Here is an 18,311-nt window from a genome sequence, read left to right as displayed (position 1 = left end):
TGGGAGAGTGCATGTGATTAGCACAGGGCCAATCAGCATTGTCCAGACAGAGGTCAGGGGTTCTGCATCCTCCTAGAGCAGAAAGAAAACTCCTCTTACAAGCTTTAACCAGTGCGCTGCTGAACACTGATAGAAGTCACAAAACTGCTCCAACTGCTGATGAGAAAACGTGTTTAGCAGTTTATATTTACTAAAAAAATAGCATTTCCATGTTCTGTGCACTGTGGGAGACCAGATATAGTGAATGCAGGGTCCTGGGTTTAGTAACACTTTACGTCAAACATTCTACACATCTGAGCTAACAGGTACTCTTTAGTCAGAAGCCATTCAGCTCACATTTGCTACATGATAATGAAGTCAGTTACTATGTCTTAGGTTGTACTGTATGTATAGCCCATTTTTGTGGATAGAGTAGATAAGTGTTGAAAACCCTATTAAGTTATTTTTTGCTGTCTGTGCCCTGCTGGGGAGATTTTCCTTAATTTTCTGTCTGGCATATGGAACAGGAAATGTGAGAACATCTTCCAGGAAAGGGCAATTTCCAACTTTGACAGCTATCACTGGATCATTTGTCTCTATTGAAAGATTTGCCCTCATCTCTTGTTCTCAAAACAACTCAAAGTTTTAGCTTTAATTTTAAAACTTCCACTTACTTCCTGCCTTGGTGAAAATAGTCACAGGGCAGATACAGCATTGAATCCCCCTAGAGGGTGGGCACAGACAGTATTAAAAGTTAGCATATGCTCTATGTTCTTTAGCTACTCTATCCAAAACGTAAAGGTTTTACATACACTTTAATAGATTTCTTTTTAAAAGTATCTATCTTGCAATTAGATGAGTTTGTTTTAGTATAAGCACCCTAGTAGACAGCGGCGAAAAAAAAAATCAATGAACGAAATCGTGAGACATGAAGTATCATCTTGGAACCTGCAGGTGTCAGTGTTGTCAATGACAGATGGAAATGTTGATATGGCATGCTAAGACTTTTAGTTCCACAATACGTCTCAACCTCCCAGCTTTTAGGTTCTTTCAGCCATAAATACATCTGATAAAAAAAAGCTAGCAGACAATTTGATCTCAGTATAATTTAATTAAAATAAAATATAATTTTGACTGAAATTTACATAAAAAAGGCAAAAAGTAAGTTTAAAGGTCAACTTTACAGACTTGTAAAACCACCCCCTAATATTGCCAAAGAGTAAATGTGATAATAAAATGTTACATTTTCTATTATAAATAGAATACATTAGTTACATAAACAAACCGTTAGGCTGAATTCCATACCGCAGATAAATACGGGTTATACTAACCACACATCACATTAAAAAGGACACCTGACATAATTCTGACAGTACCATGTCCTTTTCCTCTTTACAAAAGCTTTTTGAGTCATCTTTAAGCCATCTCTTCCAATGACTTGTATTATAGCCTGCAGCTACATATTACAATGAACACATGTAAAGGATAATCCCACACACATCCCACCAGCTAACTGAATCTGACTTACTACACTGCTTTCCTTGAGCAGGGTTGCTACCTATCGTAAGAGCTGAAGGCTATATTAACCGGCAAGGAAAGAGTTAAAAGATTGCAAACTACAGTCCTAGATTTACGGTAGATAAGCCACACACAAAGATAGACTCACCATTCAGGAAGCCTGCGGCTGCACAGAATATCATAATGAAAGGTTGCTTCAACTGTCCACAAACTTCACATAGAAGCAGAAAGCCAAGTTGTAGGAGACAAAAAATGTTGTGTTACGTGATTGTGCTGGCATGCTGCTTCATTGCAGACATCCAACAATGCTGAATGTATTGAGCTGTACAGTGCTCCTACTGACCTCCTGCAGTGAGCAAATGACACACTTGGCCAATCCCCATCTTCCATTTAGCTGGTGTGTTTTTTACATGCTGTTAGAATTACTGTGCACATGAGAAAAACTTACACAGCATTTAAATATATATGCTATATTTCTTATGGGGTAGACTAGGGAATAGATAAAACCCGGTCAGGTTTTTTAGAGTCATCTGTGTCCCAGTTACATATAATTAGTCTGGCTTAAAAAAGACAAAAATCCATCCATAGAAAAAAAAAAAGTTATAATCCTATACCCACAGTTGATCCAGAGGAAGGCAAAAAAACCCAGCAAAGCATGATCCAATTTGCTCCTGCTGGGAAAGAAATTCCTTCCTGATCCCCTGAGAGGCAATCAGACATTCCCTGGATCAACTTTACCTATAAATGTTAGTATCCAGTTATATTCTGTGTATCTAAGAAAGAATCCAGGCCTTTTTTGAAGCAATCCACTGAGCTGGCCAGAACCAACTCTTGAGGGAGTCTAATCCACATTTTCACAGCTCTCACTGTGAAGAAACCTTTCCGTGTTTGGAGATTAAATTTCTTTTCCTCCAGATGTAAAGAGTTCCCCCTTGTTCTCTGTGATGACCTCAGGGTGAAAAACTCTACACCGAGTTCACTATATGAACCACTGATGTATTTATACATGCTGATCATATCACCCCTTCAGAGAATACATTCCGTTCCTCTAATCTTTCCTCATAGCTGAGCTCCTCCATGCCTCTTATCAGTTTGGTTGCCCTTCTCTGTACTTTCTCCAGTTCCCCAATGTTCTTTTTGTGAATTGGTGCCCAAAACTGAACTGCATATTCCAGATGAGGTCTTACTAATGATTTGTACAGGGGTATTATGATCTCTCTCTCTCTCTCTGGAGTCTATACCTCTTTTAATACAAGAGAGGGTTTTGCTCGATTTAGAAACCGCAGATTGGCACTTCAGCTCACTTCACTTCACTGGCCTGTAGATCCCACAGAAACTGGGAGGAAATCTTTCCAAAGTGAAGGAGATCTCCTCTTAGAAAGCTGCCACCAGAAGAAATGCCCCAGTTTGAGAATGTTCCCTCTATTCTCTATTTACAATGACAGCTCAAGAGATTGGGGTTTCCATCGCTTTAAAGCAGAACCCCAACACAAGTGGCTGTAAATAGCCATTTGTAAAAGAAAAAAAACCAAAACAACCAGGTCACCTGCAAAAAAAAATGACTTCATCAAAGCATGAGCGATGTGATTTTGCCTTCCTGAAGAGCTTGGAGCTCTAAATATCATTAGAATGTACTCCAGTCCACTGCCAAAGTGAATTCTTGCAGGATTTCAAGCGCCCAAGTATCCCAGGAGACAACATAGAGACACGGTGACATGACCTGTGCCTCCCGGAAGCTGTGGTTGAGGAAATTGTTTTTCCAGGCAGTGTGTTGGTTTACAAATGGCTTTTGAAAGCCATTTACACTGGGGGACAAGGGGTGTGCAAAAAATCAGACCTACTGTTTTACATTGAAGGTTTGCTGTAAGTCCCAGTGACAATAGAGTGGATCTCCCCCAGCAGGTGCAAAGACAACATGAAAAGCTAGTAGGGATTATAACCCTTCCCCACTTTATTCCCCCCAAAAGTGGTTTTGGCTTTAGGGTTTATGCACACAGAAGAAATAAAAAAGGCATATGGGCACAGAGCATAAAATACGCCTGAGTTTGCTGTGCTTGGGGGCCCCATCTGGTACTAATCCTGTCCATAGGACTGGATTGATATAATACGTTACATGGCTATAGCCTGAAATCGCTGGTACTTGCATTTACACTTGCATGTATATGGGTGTAACAGGGGCGGACTGACAACTCATGGGGCCCCCCCCCCGGGCAATAGGGGATCATGGGCCCCTGTGTCCTTGTCCAAACTCAAAAAAGCCTATGAAAAAGGTACCAGGGGCATCTCATGGGGCCCCCTACTGTCCACGGGCCCCTCGGGCAGTGCCCGAGTTTCCAAATGGTCAGTCTGACCCTGGGGTGTAATTTATTAAATGCAAAAGTATATATTTTTCTGGCAATCAGCCAGCAATAGATCACTATAGCTGTAATCTACTGATGCAGGGAGAGGCTGGACAGAGTTGCAGCAGCTTTGCCTGAACCTCAGTGCTCAATTTTTATTATGAGGCATAATTCAGGAGTTATCTCTTGTATGGGAGAAGTGCAAGTGTCTAGGAATAATAGGTGCTCTTACTGGATTACTCTCACCTATGTTAATATATGTCAACAATGGGAAGATAAACTGCCCAAACAGCTTTAGAAAAAGGCAAAGCTGTTCCAAATTATTATTTCCCATGTAGAAATGGGCAGATAAGAATTTCTTCCTTTACTAAATAACATAAATAAAAGGTTTCCCTGTGCCTAAACCAGCCTTTTCAACTTTTTACCCCTGAGGAGCCCTTTAGAAAATGTTCAGGACTCGGAAGATCTCTGCTACAATTTATATCTAGAGCTATCAGTACATTAGCAAGATTAGTAATTTGTAGAAAAATAGAACAGTAAATAAAATAATGGCATACCTACAGTATATGACAACCAAGGTGGATCATTTTTAACACCCCTTAATCTATATGATGAAATAATTTTCAGAAATAATCACAAAATAAAATGAAAAAGAATTATCTAAAAAAGACAGACTCCCTTACATTGGTGGTCAGTTTCCTATAACCACCAATGTAAGGGAGTCTGTCTTTTTTAGATATTTGTTTTTCATTTTATTTTGTAGTTTTCTATGAATGTTCCCCTTTTATTAGTGGACAGTGTGAAAGCTGTCCCCAAAAATTAATGGTCAGAGAGAAGGCCCCCCTTACAGAGAGACTCCCCCGTATATCAATGAGCAATGAAAGAAAGAATGTCCTTTATATGGTGGTTGGTGGTCAGTGGAAAGAATGCATTATTTAATTGGGGGTCATTGGGACAAATGTTCCCTACATTGGTAGTCAGTTGGAAGAATGCCATCTTTTTTAGACAGCTAAAAAGATCATTATTGTTATGCCACTGGTGATGCTGACCCCTGACCTGTGCAGGCACTATCAGTTCAGATATCATTCTTCCACTGCTCAAGGAAAGCCTAGAATGGCACGCTGGTTGAAAATGGCAGGTCTAAACATACCCTCAAACAAATTGTTTCTGCTATCAGCAGAGAATTGTTGAAAAAAGAACAAACTGTAAATACATATGAACTCAAGGACAATATAAAAACACAATTTAATATAGTTACATATTTATAGAATAAAATGTAATAACATTAGTGGTTGTAAAGGCTAAGTGCCGTTTCACAAATATGCACATTGGATGTGGTTTGAACTGCCTTCAATCCGCATGACGTGAAAAAACATTGCTTTTTATGGTGCTTGTTCACATATGTCCGGTGCACTGGCAGTGCGGATTCAGTACGGTTTGAAAAAGAGTCCTGTCCAAATTCTGTGCAGTGTGGTCAGGCTACCGACTTCTATGGGAGCTGTTTCTAAACCACATATGTGTGAACAAGATAAGATCCTGAGCTAATCCTGAACCTGACGTAAACCTGACATGAACCGGTGAAACCCGAGCTTCAATCCGCACTGCACATGTGTGCATCAGCTCTTAAGGTTTTTTTACCTTCATTCATTCTTTGCATTAAGGTAAAAAAACATTCTCTGTGTCCCCCCCCCCCTCCCAGCCCACCCACAAATACTTACTTAAGCCTGATCTTGAACCAGCACAGGAGCAGCAGCTCTCTTCCTCCTCATTGGCTCAGACACAGCAGCGGCCATTGCCTCCCACTGTCATCAATCACAACCAGTGAGGAGTGAGGGGGTGGGGCTGAGTCCTGCTGTGTAAGATAATGGACACACAGAGCACGGCTCAGGAGCAAGTATGCACCAGTGACCCCATAGCAAGACACTTGCTATGGGGGCACTCAGCAGGGGAGAGGGGCCAGGAGTTCTGGTGGCGGGACCCGAGAAGGGGAAGTTTGGGACTACTCTGTGCAAAACCTTTACACAGAGCAGGGAAATATAACATGTTTGTTATTTAAAAAAATAAATATTGAGCCTTTATTATCACTTTAAATGTAACCAGAGTAAGAAACATCATCTGTCCAGCTAAGGCATTTAAAACTGGTACTTTGTGCCACGTGAGATCTCCCTGCTCCTTCCTTGTGGTGGCCCTCGGTGGTTTACAATTTTTACCTAAAAGAGGACCAGCTTTCAAAAGCTACACTTCTTTATGTAGCTGTGCTACACAATGCTTGAGAAATGATTTATGGCTCCTTGGTCTGGTAGAGCATGCTGTAAGTTGTAATTGTGATAATAATGTTAAATTACCAAAATGCTACAATTTTCTCTGAAATTATATAGGTGCGGCCCTTAATAGATAAAATGTGACTCCTTGAATATTTATTCGACCCACTGATTAATTTGAGTTTGACCTGCCTGGTCTAGTTTTCTGTAATACCCTGTATAGTGGAATGCTAGTTGGATGAGGAATTTTAGCTCTCAGACTCTGCTGCATTCACATATGCTTTTAGCTTTGTTAAAATCCTTGCAATGAAAATAAATCATCTAAACAGGGCTTTTTTCCTCAAGAAAGCTGGAGTTTCACTTTTAATGATAAATGTTTGAATTACCTGAATTGCAGATATAGGGGATGATTTACTAAAGATGTGCACCAGAGGTGCCCAGGCAGAAATGGTGCAACTGTGCAAAAACATGAAAAATTGGATTTATTCAACACAAAAATTAGCACCAAACAATATTTACCAACCTAAGCAAACCGACAGGTGCACCAGCATAAAGCAGGTGTAAATACTATAAAACCAATTTTGGGACCATAAAAATACTACGCTGTTCAACAAAATTAAAGGAACACATTGAAAACACATAAGATCTCAATGGGGAAAAATCTCATGCTGGATATCTATACTGATATGGACTGGGTAATGTGTTAGGATCGTAAGGATGCCTCATCGTTTGATGGAAATGAAAATTATCAACCTACAGAGGACTGAATTCAAAGACACCCTGAAAATCTAAGTGAAAAAATGATGCAGCAGGTCAGTCCATTTTGCTGAAATTTCATTGCAGCAACTCAAAGTGGTGCTCACTAGTTTGTGTGGCCCCCCACATGCTTGTATGCATGCCTGACAACTTTGGAGCATGCTCCTAATGAGATGACGGATGGTGTCCTGGGGTATTAACTCCCAGATCTGGACCAGGGCATCACTGAGCTCCTGGACAGTCTGAGGTGCAACCTGGTGGCGTTGGATGGACTGAAACATGATATCCCAGAGGTGTTCTATTAGATTTAGGTCAGGCGAGCGTGGGGGCCATTCAATGGTATCAATTCCTTCATCCTCCAGGAACTGCCTGCATATTCTCGCCACATGAGGCCTAGCATTTTAGTGCACCAGGAGGAACCCAGGACCCACTGCAACAGCATAGAGTCTGACAATGGGTCCAAGGATTTCATCCCGATACCTAATGGCAGTCAGGGTTCCATTGTCTATCCTGTAGAGGTACGTGCATCCCTCCATGATTTGCCTCCCCAGACCATCACTGACCCACCACCAAAAGGGTCATGCTGAACGATGTTACAGACAGCATAACATTCTCCATGGCTTCTCCAGGCCCTTTCATGTCTGTCACATGTGCTCAGGGTGAACTTGCTCTCATCTGTGAAAAGCACAGGGCGCCAGTGACGGACCTGCCAATATTGGTGTTCAATGGCAAATGCTAATCAAGCTCTATGGTGCCGGGCAGTGAGCACAGGGCCCACTAGAGGATGTTGGGCCCACTAGAGGATGTCGGGCCACCGTAATGAAGTCTGTTTCTGATTGGTCAGAGACATTCACACCATTGGCCTGTTGGAGGTCATTGTGTAGGGCCCTGGCAGTGCTCATCTTGTTCCTCCTTGCACAAAGGAGCAGATACCGGTCCTGCTGATGGGTTAAGGACCATCTACGCCCCTGTCCAGCTCTCCTAGAGTAACTGCCTGTCTCCTGGAATCTCCTCCGTGCTCTTGAGACTGTGCTGGGAGACACAGCAAACCTTCTGGCAATGGCACATATTGATGTGCCATCCTGGAGGAGTTGGACTGCCTGTGTAACCTCTGTAGGGTCCAGGTATCACCTCATGCTTCCAGTAGTGACACTGACTCTAGCCAAATGCAAAACTTGTGAAAAAACAGGCAGAAAAGATGAGTAGGGAAAAAAATGTCAGTGACCTCCACCTGTAAAACAATTCCTATTTTGGTGGTCATCTCATTGTTGCCCATCTAGTGCACCTGTTGTTAATTTCATTAACACCAAAGCAGCTGAAACTGATTAACAACCCCCTCTGCTACTTAACTGACCAGATCAATATCCCAGGAGTTTAATTGACTTGATGCTATACTCTGGTTAAAAAGTGTTCCTTACATTTTTTTGAGCAGTGTGTTTTTGTTGTGAAATATTCATGTTCATTCTTCAGACAAAACATTTTAAAAGAAAAAGACATGAATGCCCCTATTTTTATAAACAAACTACAGGATTTACTACTGCCTAAAATGACTACCTCCTCGCTATGGAGCACATCCTACCTTACTCAGCATCTGTGTTAGAACATACACCTCTTCTAGCGGCACCTTGGCAGCACAAGTCTCATTTTTTTGTAAATCTAAAAGAACTGCGCTTGTGCGCAATTGTGTTCTCAAAGCTGCAAAGTTGCACAAAGTTTTTCTACTGATGCTTTCATAGGAAAAGCCGATTTTCACAGTTATTTTTTTCCCCAGAGCTACAGAGTAGCCGGCAAGCAAAGGAGCATTTATTTAGTGGCCAAACACTTTCACAGTCTCTAATAATCTATGTATTTATGCCCACTTCTTCATGCCTATGGGTATAGCTGGCCTTAGTTATGTGGAACTGTTGCAGATGATATCATCCTGTAGAGGGAATCTATTGTTGGACTTTCAATTCTCTAACCACTAATTAAAATATACAATAGGCAAAAATTCTGGTATTTGCTTCTGATTTTCCACTGAGGCTTCAGCTCCCCCCCCCCTCTCATTCTTTCCACTGTGTAAAGGCCGCATCCTAGCCCTGAAAGCTTGTACTATATATGACTGGAGTCATGTAAAAATGTCATAATGACATAGTATGTCATGGAAGAGCTCCAAGTCCAAGGTTGCTTTTGTTGATGGCAACTTTGTTAGCAATGCATGCTAGTAGAGTCAGGAATATCTGTTCTATTGTTTCACAAAAGAACACATACTAATATTAACACAGAGTCCTCTGACCAATAGAGGGAACTTCTAATCTGAATTTTTGCAGCTGAACGTTCAGATCTGCTCTGACCTGTAAAGAATGCATGTGTCAGCTAAAGGTATAGAGTCCCTGAGAGATATTATGCATTGGGGGGAATTCAATAAAGCATTTGTGTCACTTTTCTGAGGGTATGGCCCTTTAAAAGATGATGTGCCACTTTTGGTATCTATGTGGCAGTTTCAGGTAGTTGTTAATAGTACCACTTTTAGAAAGTGGCACTATAGTTACATAGTTAGTCTGGCTGAAAAAAGACAAAAGTCCATCCAGTTGAACCAAAAAATAAAAAGTTTTAATCCTACACCCACAGTCAGGGGCGGACTGACAACTCATGGGGCCCCCGGGCAATAGGGGATCATGGGGCCCCTGTGTCCTTGCCCAAACTCAAAAAAGCCTATGAAAAAGGAACCAGGGGCATCTCATAGGGCCCCCTACTGACCCCGGGCTCTCGGGAAGTGCCCGAGTTTCCAAATGGTCAGTCCGCCCCTGCCCACAGTTGATCCAGAGGAAGGCAAAAAACCCAGCAAAACATGATCCATATTGCTCCTGAAGGGGAAAAAAATCCTTCCTGATCCCCTAAGAGGCAATCAGATATTCCCTGGATCAACTTTACCTATAAATGTTAGAAACCAGTTACAGTGCATCCAGAAAGTATTCACAGCGCTTAACTTTTGCCACATTTTGTTATGTTACAGCCTTGTTATTTTGTTACATTTTGTTATGTTACAGTGCAAACGTTAAGTGCTGTGAATACTTTCTGGATGTACTGTACATTCTGTGTGTCTAGGAAAGAATCCAGGCCTTTTTTAAAGCAATCCACTGAACTGGCCAGAACCAACTCCTGGGGGAGTCTACTCCATATTTTCACAGCTCTTACTGTGAAGAAACCTTTCTGTATTTGTAGATGAAATTTGTTTTCCTCCAAGTGCACTATGACTGCACCAAGCTGTAAAATAACTACCTGCAGTTCCTAGATAAAAATAACTGGAGGTAATTAATGGCAGTTCTTCAGTACCCCCCCCCCCCCCAAAAAAAAAAGTCAACAGCTAAAAATACTGTAGCTGCTGACTTTTAATAAAAGGACACTAACCTGTCCAGGAATCCTGTCCTCTCCATGCTTAAAGGCCAGCTCCTCATCAGTCTTCAGGTCCCAAGCATCACTGTGCTAACTGTGGGAATTCGGCTGTGACTCCTTGTGGCTTCCCAGCCAGCTCCCCACTGCACATGCGTGAGCCTCGCTGTGCTCTGTGAATGGTCCTGCAGCCTTCTAGCACCTGTGATGTGGCTTGCGCATGCACAGTGGGGAGCTGATTGTAAAGCCACAAGGAGTAACAGCTGACTTCTCACAGCATCTAACACTTCCCTCCCGCCAGACTGATGATGCTGCTGTCTGCTGTGTCCCCTGTGCTCCTTCATCCGGAGTTGTGTCTCACTAATACAGGAGGTGTGTTACTGGCCAGATTACCAGGTGAAAATAGAAGGAAAATAAATGCAGCCACCACATCTAATGACTGGTGAGCTGCAATATAGTACATTTTTGGTTTTGAGTTTAATAATGCTCTATACACACTTTGCTGACCTAATAGTGACTTGCAGTAGGAAAACGTATTTGGCCATATTAAATAGTAAAAACTGGTATACTTTCAGCAATATTTGGGCAGTGTGGGGGCGCAATGACATCACACCTTCCTTGACTTAAAATTACATTTGGTCAGTTTCCACACAACCTCGTACAAGCAACCTTTATTAACGCCAGCTGTATAACAAGAAAAGTAGTAATGGACCACAGGATCACAGACTAGAACATAAACAGACACAGCCACTTACATATGTAAACAGTAAAAAGTACAGAAACAATGTAATCACATACATTCCAAGAACACATTCCATAAAACACAGGCTATAAATACAGATAGGATTTCACCGATAAATACTGACAGAAAGATATCCTCGTGTACCCAGCTTTACACTATATCGTTGATAGTGGAAGTAAAGGAGATTGTGCAATCAGATTGTATAGTGTATAACAGGGGCGGACTGACCATTGGAAACTTAGGCACTGCCCGAGGGCCCGGGGTCAGTAGGTGGCCCCATGAGATGGCCCTGGTACCTTTTTCATATGCTTTTTTGAGTTTGAGCAAGGACACAGGGGCCCCATGATCCCCTATTGCCCGGGGGCCCCATGAGTTGTCAGTCCACCCCGGCCATCTTTAACATTAAAGAATACAATAAAGCTGTGTCAGCTCTCCATCTGTATTCTTCTTGTTGGACAAAGAATGATCACCAACTCTGCTTCCTCCTCCTGTCAGCACATGTGCATGCAGCATTCTGGCCTTGCCTCTCCCAGTCTTATGGTGGACATACACACTTTGATTTATCAATTCAATTAAAATCTGCAAACCATCAACTAGCCATACATTTCCTTCTGATTTAGACTCATTTTCAGTTGGATCCCATCATACTGAGTTGATCGGCCAGGGCAGAATATTATTGATCAATTTGCATGGCAGCACCAAGATACTTTGTTCATAAATATGAGATTATGGATATTTATGTTGGACCTGAAATGTGATCAATGACGTGTGATTATCAGTTAAGATCATATCTTAACTGTTGATTGAAATCCACTCCTCATGTGTCATGTCGATCAAAGGGATTGTCGACAATAGATTGAATATTCCTATTGGGAAGAGATCGAACGTAAAAGAAATTGATCATTTACTGAGGCATATATAGCCACCATCAGGCTAGGCTCACACTTGTGCATGTCATTTTAAGGCTTTTTATGCATATTTGGGGCACTTGTTTTATTGTGTGCTACACAGTAGACTGTTGGATATAATAATGATCCACATTTTATTGCCAAATGTATTGGCATGCCTGCCTTTGCACGAACATGAACATCCCGGTCTTAGCCCGTAGGGTTCAATATTGAGTTGGCCCACCCTTTACAGTTATAACAGCGTCATCACTTCTGGGAAGGCTGTCCACAAGGTTTAGGAGTGTGTCTATGGGAATGTTTGACCATTCTTCCAGAAGTGCATTTGTGAGGTCAGGCACTAATGTCGGGCGAGAAGGACTGGCTCGCAGTCTCCGCTCTAATTCATCCCAAAGGTGTTCTATCGATATGAGGTCAAGACTCTCTGCAGGCCAGTCAAGTTCCTTCACCCCAAACTCGCTTATCCATGTCTTTATGGACCTTGCTTTGCGCACTGGTGTGCAGTCATGTTGGAACAGGAAGGGGCCATCCCTAAACTGTTCCCACAAAGTTGGGAGCATGAACTTGTCTAAAATGTCTTGGTATGCTGACGCCTTAAGAGTTCCCTTCACTGGAACTAGGGGGCCAAGCCAACCCCTGAAAAACAACCACACACCATAATCATCCCTCCACCAAACTTTACACCTGACAAAATGCAGTCAGACAAGTACCGTTCTCCTGGCAACTGCCAAACCCAGACACGTCTATCAGATTGCCAGATGAGAGGCGCGATTTGTCACTCCAGTGAACACATCTCCACTGCTCTAGAGGCCAGTGGCGGTGTGCTTTACACCACTGCATCCAACGCTTTGCACTGCACTTGGTGATGTAAGGCTTGGATGCAGCTGCTTGGCCATGGAAACCCATTCCATGAAAATCTCTACATACTTTTCTTGTGCTAATCTAAAGGCCACATGAAGTTTGGAGGTCTTTAGCTATTGACTCTGCAGACAGTTGACGACTTCTGCGCACTGTGCGCTTCAGCATGCGCTGACGCCGTTCTGTCATTTTACGTGGCCTACAACTTCGTGGCTGAGTTGTTGTTGTTCCCAGTTGCTCCTGAGAATGACCCATTCTTTCACAAATGTTTGTAGAAGCAGTCTGCATGCCTAGGTGCTTGATTTTATACACCTGTGGCCATGGAGGTGATTGGAACACCTGACCCCAATGATTTGGAGGGGTGTCCCAATACTTTTGGAAATATAGTGTATGTGTAATTGGTAATATGGGTTTAATGACACTTTAATTATTATTAAAGACAGACACCACTGCAGTAAATTATTTTATTATTTGCCTAGAGTTCCACTTTAGTTTAATATAGAGTACTCCTATTCCAGCTCATCACAATCATCACATACAATATCCAGGGATTTTTCATTCTGTTGAACTGCAGAGGATGTGATTAATTATTAACCGGTGTTCAGCAAAATCTGTTACATGGCTGCGTTTCAAATATAAAACAAACAGGACTCCACCCAATCCATGGAGACACAGGTATGAGTGATCTGGAAAATTCGAAGTTCACACACTGAACAACACTGACAGATGGACATGTTTTCCTGTTCTGGATACAATACTGATTGTGATTACGGAACAGATCTATAACCGGCAAAATAGTAGTCTCTGGGAAGAGGATCTAAATGCATGACAGAGAAAAGCAAATTGACTGCTAAAGTATAACTAAAGGCAAAACATTTTTTTCTTCTAGTTTTGGATAAAGTGGAGAGGGATTAGAACCCCTGCCAGCCTTTATTGTTGTCTATGCCCCTGTTAGAGAGATTCACTTTCTCTATTAGTCCTGTTTTCCATTATCATTACAAACTGACAGTAAAAGAAAATCCCAAATTTTGGGTTGACATCAGAACAGGAATAGAGGGCAAATCTTCCAAAGGGGACACTAGTTCTGATGACCCTGGTGACACCCCAGAATTCCCTCACTTTGGAGGGATTTCATCTTCCTGGAAGTGAAGGGAAATCTCCCTAATGGGGCACAGATGGCACAAAAACAGGTATTATAGCCATCCCTTACTCACTCCAAAAAGGAAAAAAAAGTGTATCCTTTAGTTAGACTAAGCAGTCAATACACTGACCACCCACACTAAGATGCTGTTTGATCAACAATATAATAAGGCTTACATGCACATTATCCATCCAAGACAAGGGCTATGAATTCCAAGACAAGGGTTGTGGGCTCCAGCATAGGGGTTGTGCTCCTCAGGACAACAGCTGTGAGCTTTAAAACAGGGGCTGTGGGTCCCAAGACAGAGGTCCTGGGTCCTGAGACAAATTACAGGCTGTCAGTGTTAAATGGTGTGTCTTAAGCCTCTAACTGCCACCTTTGCTGCACAGTTTGGTGTATTAAAGGAAGATGAATAATACAAGATTACTGGCTGGATCACTAAGTGAAAATAAATGCAAAAAAGAAAACTAATGCAGCCACTACATGTAAGAATCACTAAGCTGCAATATATAAACTTTTGTTTTTGAGTTTAATACCGCTTTAAAGCGGAGCTCCACCCAAAAGGGGAAGTTCCGCTTTAAGGACTGCTCCCCCGCTCCCTATTAAGGATTGGCACTTTTAGGGGGTGGGGGTATCCGAATTTGACAGGTACCCACTTCCAGTCCGATCCCCTAGGCCGGGTGTCGGCAACCCGCGGCTCCAGAGCCGCATGCGGCTCTTTTTCATCTTTGCTGCGGCTCCGGAGCACACTGCCCACCAGGTGACAGGCAATAGGGTTTCAGTGGTCGGCAAGCTGCGGATCGCAAGCCACATGCGGCTCTTCTGTGTGCCGGGCGCCCGCTCCCCTCCCTCCTCTCGGGCGGCCGCCTCAAAAGTCAGGACTCTTTTAATCCGGCCCGTGGAGCGTGGAACATTGGCTGTCAGGATGTAGGCGGGGCAGCCAGGATGTAGGCGGGGCAGTGTGACGAACTCCTCTCCTCTCACAGTCCGCCCTGAAGACCGGAACACAGCGCGGGAACACAGCAAGAGGAACGCGCGGAGCAAAGGTAAGTGAATTGAGACCATATGGGGAATTAATTACTACATGGGGGATGAATTACACTGGGGGGTAATGAATTACTATGGGGGATGAATTACTATGTGGGGGATGAATTACTATGGGGGATGAATTACTATGGGGGATGAATTACTATATGGGGGATGAATTACTATGGGGGATGAATTACTATATGGGGGATGAAGCTAACTGCATGATCCTGTATATAGCATTAAGGTAAGAAACAATATATGCAGTGTCGGATTTATTTTAAATGTTGCAATGGTTTTGCGGCTCCCAGTCTTTTTTTTCCCTTCGGAAACGGGTCCAAGTGGCTCTTTATGTCTTAAAAGTTGCAGACCCCTGCCCTAGGCGATCAGAAGCGGAAGGTGTCCTCCCTATCTCCCTGTAGTCTTTTGGGATGCGTGACAGGTCCCAGAAGACTACAGGACCATTCAGGAAGTGCAGCGCTACTCGCACATGTGCAGTGGGTATCCGGCTGTGAAGCCGCAAGCTGTCATAGCTGGGTGCACACACTAAAGATCCCGGCACCTGGAACACAGGATGGCCGGTGAAACGGCTGCGGGGACACACCACAGGATTGTGGGACAGGTGAGTAACTGTTTTTTAAAAGTCAGCAGCTACAGTTTTTGTACCTGCTGACTTATTTTTTGACAAGGTGAGTGGAACTCTGCTTTAAGTTACAGATTTAAAAATGCTGGTACAGGGGCGGACTGACAACTCATGGGGCCCCCGGGCAATAGGGGATCATGGGGCCCCTGTGTCCTTGCCCAAACTCAAAAAAGCCTATGAAAAAGGTACCAGGGGCATCTTATGGGGCCCCCTACTGACCCCGGGCCCTTGGGCAGTGCCTGAGTTTCCAAATGGTCAGTCCGCCCCTATGCTGGTAAAGGGATTCCAAGGTAGTGTATAGGCCCTCCTTTTATCATTTCCTTTCCTGGATATCTAGCTTGATTTTCGTATGGGACTCTATTAATAAATGCAAATTTCAGCATACACTGTATTAATAGATGTAACAATGTTATTATTAAATTGCTACCTTGGCAAGTTTGTACACAAAGCATTGCAATTACTTAATATCCTTCCTTCATACACAGCTGGCATCCTTCATACATCGCTGGTTCCCTAACAAACTTATCTCAATAATTTCCCTGGAGACAAAACAAACACAGTCCCCTCCATAGCTCTGATGTGGATTTTCTATACCTGCAATTATACGTAAGGATCAAAACACAACAACTTAGTAATTAACCACTTGTGGACTAAAAATGTATACTATATAAACCCTCCAGGAATTAATTTAGGGTGTACCTACAGTAATTAAATGCCTCCCCATCCACTGTGCATGTTCCAACTGATGGGGCCTTGTCTACATATGCAATGTTAAGTGGGTAACAGCAAGCAAGGATAGATACAATGTAACAACTTTGTTACACTGTAACTAGCTGAAGCCATTAGCTGGATCTAATTATAATGCCACGAGTTTGATAGATTACTTTTACCCTCAGCAGCTTTAAAAAAAATAAAGATGCTTAGTTAACCCTAAAAAGCCATTCTTAAGGGTCAAGTTCATCTTTGGGAACATGTTACATGTTCCACCCATTTTGTATGAAAAACATTTTTTTACGTTTTTATTGAAAATTTTCAGGGAAAAACAGGTACTGAATACAAAACCAAATTAAAAATACAGACATGTTTGTGTGAATGTTTCATTATATATTCATGTTCCCACTGTTGCAGCCTCTCCCCAAGCCACCACCTCTAGTGACAGTGATCTTCTCCCCGAAGTCACTGTCACAATTTAAAAAAAAAAAAAATGCAAATGTGCCCAACTGCGTCATTCATTTACAGAGTTCTGTGAATAGGAAAACTACAACTACCTGGTGAACGCTCTAGGTAGTTCATTGATGGTTCCTGTAATTGTGTAACCACCTGCCTGTATGAGGTATGAGCAGACAGCTTACACCAACAGACTGCAGGAGCCATTCATTGCACCCACGATCTGCTAATTGGGGGTGCAATGTTTTACAAGGGCCTAATAAAAAAAAAAATAATAAATGCACATTTTTTTTTACCTGCAAAAAAGATGTGCATTTATGATTATCTTTTTAAAAGGTGAATTTATCATTAAATCTTGTACAGATTAACCATCAAGTCTTATTGCATCTGGGATCACCATCAAAATCGGGATACCCAAAAGATTGTTTTATGCAATTATAAATAAAGTGGTGAAATGTGTGAGAAAGAAAGAAAGAAAGAAAGAAAGAAAGAAAGAAAGATTGGCCTTACACCTGAAAAATTTGGTTCAAAAATTGTAGTTTTCAGAACATTCCTTTGATTATCTAAGAGTTAAAAAGAGAAGTTCTGGAATGAAAAAAGCAATCACACTCAGCTGGGTGGATGCATCATCAGTCCGAAGACCGCTGAACGCTCAGTTCTTGGTTCAGCTCAGTCACCGCTCTCTGTGCTCAGTCAGTCATCGCTCTGTGCTCTGCGGCTCCAGCGCTCACTGGAGCACCGAGTTCACATAGAGATTGTGCAGGCTGCTGGTCCAGGCATCTGGGTGGATCCCCGCTTAAAAGTTGGGATGTCTCCAGAGCTCAGTGATGTCAGCCTACAGTGGGCTTTAGCTGCTGTTGGCTGAAAATGGGTCACAGGAGTACAGAACTAAGTGCACTCCTGTGACCCACAGGAGAAGTAGAGCCAAGAGAGCTTTGGCCCTCACTTCTACTTTAAAGGAGATGATTACACAATTGGTTCCGCCAGAGAAAGCGAAGGACAAGCATAAAAATTTTTTGTCAAATCTAATGGGAATGAACTAATTTTTAACCGCAACAAGCCTTATGCATATGAACTTTGTAAACGTAATGCGGAAGTAGCACATTTGTTCTACAAAAATTACCACACTGACATGGGACTTGAATAAAAAGTCATTTCCAATTAGCTGAGTCCATGTAGGCACCATCAAATGTTCCGACAAGCAATTTGTTTGCTTTCTGAATGTTTGGATGAAAGTCTACAGGTATGAGGACAGAATTAGTCAGTGAGGGGCAGCGAGACCAGAACGAGACTTGGCAGAGTCATCTCCCTTTAAGGTGTCTCTGTGCACCAGGAAAAAAAAAAAGATGCATTATTCATAGGGAAGGTAAACTAGTCAGAGGTATCAGTTGTTAAAGTATAAATAAAGGCAAAACTTTCTAGATGTTTTGGATAGAGTGGAGAGGGATTAGAACACCTGTCAGTTTTTATAGCTGTCTGTGCCCCTGTTAAGGAGATTCACCCTCTCTGTTTGTCCTGTTTACCATTGTCATTACAGGAGAAAGTGAAAGAAAATCCAGAAATTTGGGTTATCCCTGGAAAAGTAATAGAGTGGAAATCTTCCA

The 18,311-nt window shown here is 42.4% G+C and overlaps 1 protein-coding gene across 4 annotated transcripts in view; it reads right to left on the bottom strand.

Moving 5' to 3' along the window:
* STARD13 (StAR related lipid transfer domain containing 13) overlaps positions 1-18,311 on the bottom strand; it is a 411,711-nt gene that overhangs the window by 145,308 nt on the left and 248,092 nt on the right. Inside the window, exon 1 of one of the 4 annotated variants that reach the window (XM_089690869.1) lies at positions 1,646-1,675. The exons of the other annotated variants lie outside the window; for them this stretch is intronic. The gene's annotated coding sequence lies outside the window, so the exon portion shown is untranslated. Of the gene's footprint in view, positions 1-1,645; positions 1,676-18,311 lie in introns of those variants that run through there. 4 annotated transcript variants of the gene reach the window in all.

The sequence above is a fragment of the Staurois parvus genome, unplaced genomic scaffold (assembly GCF_062004578.1).
Source record: "Staurois parvus isolate SC_StPar_1 unplaced genomic scaffold, SC_StPar_1.0 ptg000544l, whole genome shotgun sequence".
Lineage (NCBI taxonomy): Eukaryota > Metazoa > Chordata > Amphibia > Anura > Ranidae > Staurois > Staurois parvus.
Note: the sequence above shows the minus strand (reverse complement) of the source record. Positions and strands in the feature narration are given on the sequence as shown.